Raw genomic sequence first — 6,000 nt, forward strand, 5'->3', positions numbered from 1 at the left:
GGTTGAGGAAATTCTAAAGAAGTGTACTTGCACATGAAAGCTCGTACCTTGAGTAAAACTTAGTTGGTCTCAAATGTGCCACTGACTGGACTCTAACTTTGTTCAGCTACTTCAGACTAACACAGCTGCTCACCTGCAACTATTGTTAGAGAATTTTTTTTAAAAAAAGAAACATTAAAGATGGGCTTGCAACCTAACAATGAGTGACATCTAGAGCGGCCAACCTCCAGGTGGTGGCTGGAGATCTTATGGGATTACAGCCATCTCCAGGGAACAGATCAGTTCACCTGGAGAAAATGGCTGCTTTGGGAGGGGGACTGCATGGCATTGTACCCACTGAAGCCTGCCTCCTCCCCCCAAACTCCACCTTCCTCAGGCTCCTTGCCCCTCCCCAATCTCCAAGTATTTCCCAACTCAAGAGCTGGTAATTCTAGCAACATCTCTGTTGAAGAGACAGCCTGTTCTCACATTTAATTAACAATGCAATTATAGTGTTTAAGCAATATTAAGAGTTTATCAACTAAAACTTTATTTTCCATATGACTAAGGCTTCAATTGTAACTTGATGGCACTTCATCTGCATGCAAAACTTCAGTCCAAGAACACTGTTAACCAGACAACTAAAACCCTAACCAGACAACTAAAACCCTAGTGATCCCTTTTTAAACAGTTACAAATGTCTTTCACTGCAAAGTGTGAGGTAGTAGTTAAAGTGCCAGATAGGAGTGGGGAGATCCTGGTTCAAATCTCACCTCAGCCATAAAGCCTGGGTCAGGTGTGGCCTCTTACCCTAACCCACCTCACAGGGTTGTTGTGAGCATAAAAGAGAGGAGGATAAAGAGGAGAGGGAGGAAGAGACTGGATTTATACCCCACCCTTCACTGAGAGTCTCAGAGAGGCTTACAATCTCCTTTCCTTCCTCTCCTCACAGCAGACACCCTGTGAGGCAGGTGGGCCTGAGAGAGAGAATTGCCCTTGAGAGAACAGCTCTGAGAGAACTGTGACTGGCCCAAGGTCACCCAGCTGGCTGTATGTGGAGGAGGAGTGGGGAATCAAACGTGGTTCCCCAAAGTAGAGTCTGCTGCTCTTAACCACTACACCAAACTGCCTCTCAGGGGCCACATATGCCACTGCAAACTGGAGGAAATAAGGAGTTAAAATTTACTAGATCCCTGAGGGTGCCAAAGTACCCGCCAGCATGTTTCCTGGCATCCACTTGCTTCTCTCCCAAAAAGACATCTCTTCCTCAAAGCGAAAAGCCAATCCTAGTTTTCTTCTACCACGCTATAGCAGGAGGGGCTTCAGAAGAACCAAGAAGCTTGTAAATCTGCAGAGAACACCATTTGGGAAAACCACTATTCTAGAATGACACTTGGCTTACAATCCCCTAACATTCCATGGAACACCACCTCATTTTGTGACTGGGCCCAGTTCCCATGGCAGCCATTTTGTTGTGTCCACTAGCCATTCTTAACATTTCAAAAGTACCTACAAGCTCAACAAGGCCATGAATCCTTGTTCTAAATAAATATTGAACAACGCTGATTTAATTAGTAGGCAACCTTATTCCCTCCCCCCCCCGAAGGAAAAGATTAAATGTGGGAGCCAAGAAGGATTCTTTGTTTGTCACAAGAGGGGGTAAAACAGTAACTTAAAAAACCCCCACAGACCCAAGTTTTCGCCACAGCATTGTAACCCAGGAAGAAAAGACACTGGTTAACATACATGTACAGAGCCTTCATGGCCACCTGCCCACTAACCGATATCATATCACTTCAGTCCATCCTTGTTAAAGTCCCCTCTTGTGCCTTGAGATTAGGTCTTTCGCTTTCTCCTACTTTACAAGTGAAAGAAACAGAGACCCAAGAAAGTAAGAACCCCCCACAGCCTGTAGATTTCCCTCACAGAAACCACCATAGTCCCAGTTTCCTCCAAAATTTGAGAATGGAACACCGCGTAATGCCTAAAACACAAAACAGGGATGTCCAAACTAATACTCCCTTCATGCTGTGGAGTCCTGTGAGCAAAAATTCTACTTTGTGAGATACTGGCATTAAAGCTACTGAACGAATTAGTTTGCTCTGGGGCCATTTTTCCTGAGCTAAAACAAAAATATGTGAGCCAGAGGCTAAAAAAACTGAGCTAGCTCACACTAACTCAGCTTAGAGGGAACACTGGTCCAAACTGGCATGCTTTTTACAGAGAAGACCATCCATACTGCTTAATCCCAGAAATGTGGGAGGTGACTGTAAGCCATTGGTATACAGTTTACAATCCATGGGCCACAAGTGGTACATTGCGGCAGGACTCTATGGCATGCCTGGAGAAGTGACACAGACCAATGGGCACAGAGTCAGGCCCAGATCATGCCCGCCTCCTCAAGCATGGCATTTCTGTTTTATACCCAGTTGGCAGACTAGAGAGAAAAACAGCTCAAGATAACGCACAGGTTTCTCAGCCATAATAGGAAGCTACTGCCTCCTTCACTGGACATATAACACATGAAGCTGCCATAAACTGAATCAGATAACTGGTCCATCAAGGTTAGTATTGTCTACTCCAGGGGTGTCAAACTCATTTCTTATGAGGGCCGGATCTGACATAAATAAGACCTTGTTGAGCCAGGCCATGTGTGTACCTATTTAAGATTAGGCAGCAGAAATATAAATTTTATAAAGAACACAAACACAAATATATATATATATATTAAAAAACTTAAAACATGCCTAAAACGTTAGCACTCATTGGTCTTAAAGATGCTTTCTTTGTATTTCTCCCATGGGATCCAGGGAACTGGGCAAAGGAAGCTTTCCTTCCGTCCCCAGGGACTGTGGGGGACGGGGAGAGGAGCCTCAGCCAATAGAAGGAAGAGAGGCTTGGCTTAGTAATTCTGCTGTGCAACTGAGAGAGCCTGGCAAAGCAAGCTATTCCTCCCCAAGGGAGGAGCTTCAGCCAATGGAGAAAATAGAGGTTTTGCTCTGTGGCTCCTGTGAAATTGAGCAAGCCTTGCAAAGCAAGCTGCTATGCAGAAGGAAGCAAGAAATAGGGAGAAGGAAGCAAATGACAGCCAGTTGCTCAGGGGCCGAGCATGTTTGACACCCCTGGTCTACTCTGACTGGCAGTGGCTCTCCACAGTCTCAAGTAGAGATCTTTTTCATAGTCCACTGCCTGGTCCTTTTAACTGGAGATGCCACAGATCCTCCCAGCTCAAACTAGTTTAGCACAGATTAGTCTACTGTGCCTGACAAAGGGAGCTTTGACTCTCAAAAACGTACACTCTGAAACTCTTGTAGTCGGTCTCCAAGCTTCTACTGGACAGGAATCTAACAGATAAGCTTGTTAATTCTTTTGACTTCCCTGTTGTGCTCCCTGATACAGGAGTTAAAGTGGTATAAAAGAAGCAAAGAGAGAATTTTATGGCACCGTAAAGATTATACCATGTGGTAGCTGCTGTGACCCTTCTCTTCTTCCCTTCCCAAGTTGCCACTCCCATTATCAAAAGTGACAGTGCAATCCTATGAAGGGGTTCTCCATTGGTTAAGAACGTAAGAGAAGCCCTGTTGGATCAGGCCGAAGCCTCATCCAATACAGCATGCAGTGTCACAGAGTTGCCACAATCCAAGTGCCATCAGGAGGTCCACACCAGCGGGGCCAAAACTCCAGAAGCCCTCCCACTGTGGCCCCCTCAACCACCAAGAATACAGAGCATCACTGCCCCAGACAGAGTGTTCTATCTATACCTTGCAGCTAACAGCCACTGATGGACCTCTGCTCCAAACATTCATCCAATCCCCTCTTTAAGCTGTCTTTGCCTGTAGCCACCACTACCACTTCTTGAGGCAGTGAATTCCACATGTTCAGTCTTTGGGTGAAAAAGTACTTCCCTTTATCTTTGCTACTTTCATTCAGCACCCACGATTTCTTTTATTGTATGAGAAAGGGACTAAAATACTTCTTTCCCTACCATCTCTATTCCATGCATAATTTTGTAAACCTCTGTCATGTCCCTCCCAATCATCATTTCTCCAAGCTAAAGAGTCCTCATTTCTTCAACCTGTCTTCATAGAGGTATTCCATCCCCTTAATCGCTTCAGTTGTCAGCAGTGATCCTTCTAAGCTGAGTTAGCGTGACCTAGCTCACAGATTTTTAGCCTCCAGCTCACAATTTTTTGTCTTCACTCAGGAAGGCTGACCCCAGAGCACAATAATTTATGCAGTAGCTGACAACTTTAGTGCCAGTAGCTCACAAAGTAGAATTTTTGCTCACAAGACTCTGCAGCTTAGAGGGAACATTGGTTGTCAGAGCCCTGGCCAGAAGTAACTCCTCACAGCACTGCCCCGTTGCAGCAGCGGCACGCGTGTTCTTTTTTTGCTCCGGGCATGTTGCGTACAACGCTACAAAGCAGTAAAGGGGCCGCATAGGCGATTGCATAGTTGTTTTGGCTTCACGAACTCCGAGCACGGGCTACACCGGGCAACGCCGAGCCAGATGGCGGCTTCCTATACGCGCAGCAGCATGGTTGGTTTCATACATGTGGCCTATAAGACCCATTCACACGCACAGCATGGATTTCACCCCACTGATGCACGGGGAGGAACTGGACGAGGCGAGGGGAAGAAAGCGCTCCCTAACCAGGTTAGGACTCTGGTTTTGACCCCAATATGCCAGGCTTTCAAGACCTGTATGACATTGAGGGAGGGGTCGTTTATTCCCCACCCCCCTCTTTATGTACATCCAGCAAATATATTTAGGACTAAACAGACAGCCCGTGAACTTGCCTTCACCCCATAAATTCCTTTACCCTATAAATTCCTCCCCCCCCCGGGACCCTGACACCCCTCCCCACATTGACAAGATGCACTACAGCCCCCGCCCCTCCCATTTTGATTAGATCCCTCCCATCTTCCCCTGCCAATCAATATTATTTGTCCTCCCCCCCCCAAAAAAATAAGGGGAGGGGTCTGCCTTTCACCCCCTAACCCCGTTCCTAGGGGCCGCCCCCGATCCGGATCTCACCCCCCCACTGTGCACCGCCTGAGTTACGACTCCGGCTCCTGCTCCCGCCGCTGCTGCTGCCTGCGGGCCCCAGCCGCCGCCTGCTGCGAGAGAGGGTCGGGCTGGACCATCAGGCAGAGAGGGGGAGCCGGGGCCAGACACCGTCCTGCTCCAGAGCAACCGACCGTGCCGCCACAGGCGGAAACATTCCCCATGCTTTTTGTTTATTCTTAGAAATCCCGGACAAGCTGTACCTTTTAAAGAAACGGTTCTCAGGAACGAATGAAGGGGAATCGAGAGAGCAGTTCTCCCCCAATGGTGTGAATGGTTCGGCTCGAGCGGGGCGCGGAGCCTTCTGGGAAATGTAGTTCCGGATGGGCTGGAGGGGCAAGGGAGCACGTGGCTTCGCGGAGAAGGGGAAGAACGGGGGGAAGAAAGACAGAATGGGGTGGGGGCTGGGGAGAGATGAGCCGAGGAATTAATAAGGTTGCAGACTAGAGAGACTGATGGGCTCAGGCGTGGGGTGGGCGAGCGCATGCGTGAAAAGAAAGGGGACGCCAGGGCGAAGAAACCAATCGGTTTGGGGAGGCAGTTAAAAATGCGGCTCAGTTGAGAAACAGGGCAGAGGCCAGGCAAGGAAGCGGAAAGAACGCTTGTTTAGTTTGAACGCCTGAAGGAGCAGCCAGCAAGACAGAGCTTTGGAAAAATTCGAAAGAGTGCCTTTGAGCATGTGCAGAATGCCATCGCGTTAAAAGCGAGGTTGGAAGAAACGAGATAGGATGGTGGAGTCGAGCTATATTTGAATACTTGAAAGTATTGGCAAATTCAAATCGTGTGTGCCTCTAAATAGGTGGCGCAGAGTGGTAAAGCTGCAGTACTGCAGTCCGAGCTCTCTGCTCACGACTTGAGTTTGATCCCAGCGGAAACTGGGTTCAGGTAGCTGGCTTGAGGTTGACTCAGCCTTCCATTCTTCTGAGGTCGGTAAAATGAGTCCCCAGCTTGCT

General features: G+C 48.0%; 1 protein-coding gene across 1 annotated transcript in view; it reads right to left on the reverse strand.

Annotated features, from left to right (window-relative positions):
• Nucleotides 1-5,164, reverse strand: part of UBA1 (ubiquitin like modifier activating enzyme 1) — a 77,215-nt gene extending 72,051 nt beyond the window's left edge. The window contains exon 1 of the mRNA XM_060252023.1: nt 5,018-5,164. The gene's annotated coding sequence lies outside the window, so the exon portion shown is untranslated. The remainder of the gene's footprint in view (nt 1-5,017) is intronic.
• Between the last annotated feature and the right edge of the window lie 836 nt (nt 5,165-6,000).

Source organism: Heteronotia binoei, chromosome 13 (genome assembly GCF_032191835.1).
Source record: "Heteronotia binoei isolate CCM8104 ecotype False Entrance Well chromosome 13, APGP_CSIRO_Hbin_v1, whole genome shotgun sequence".
In the NCBI taxonomy this organism is placed as follows: domain Eukaryota; kingdom Metazoa; phylum Chordata; class Lepidosauria; order Squamata; family Gekkonidae; genus Heteronotia; species Heteronotia binoei.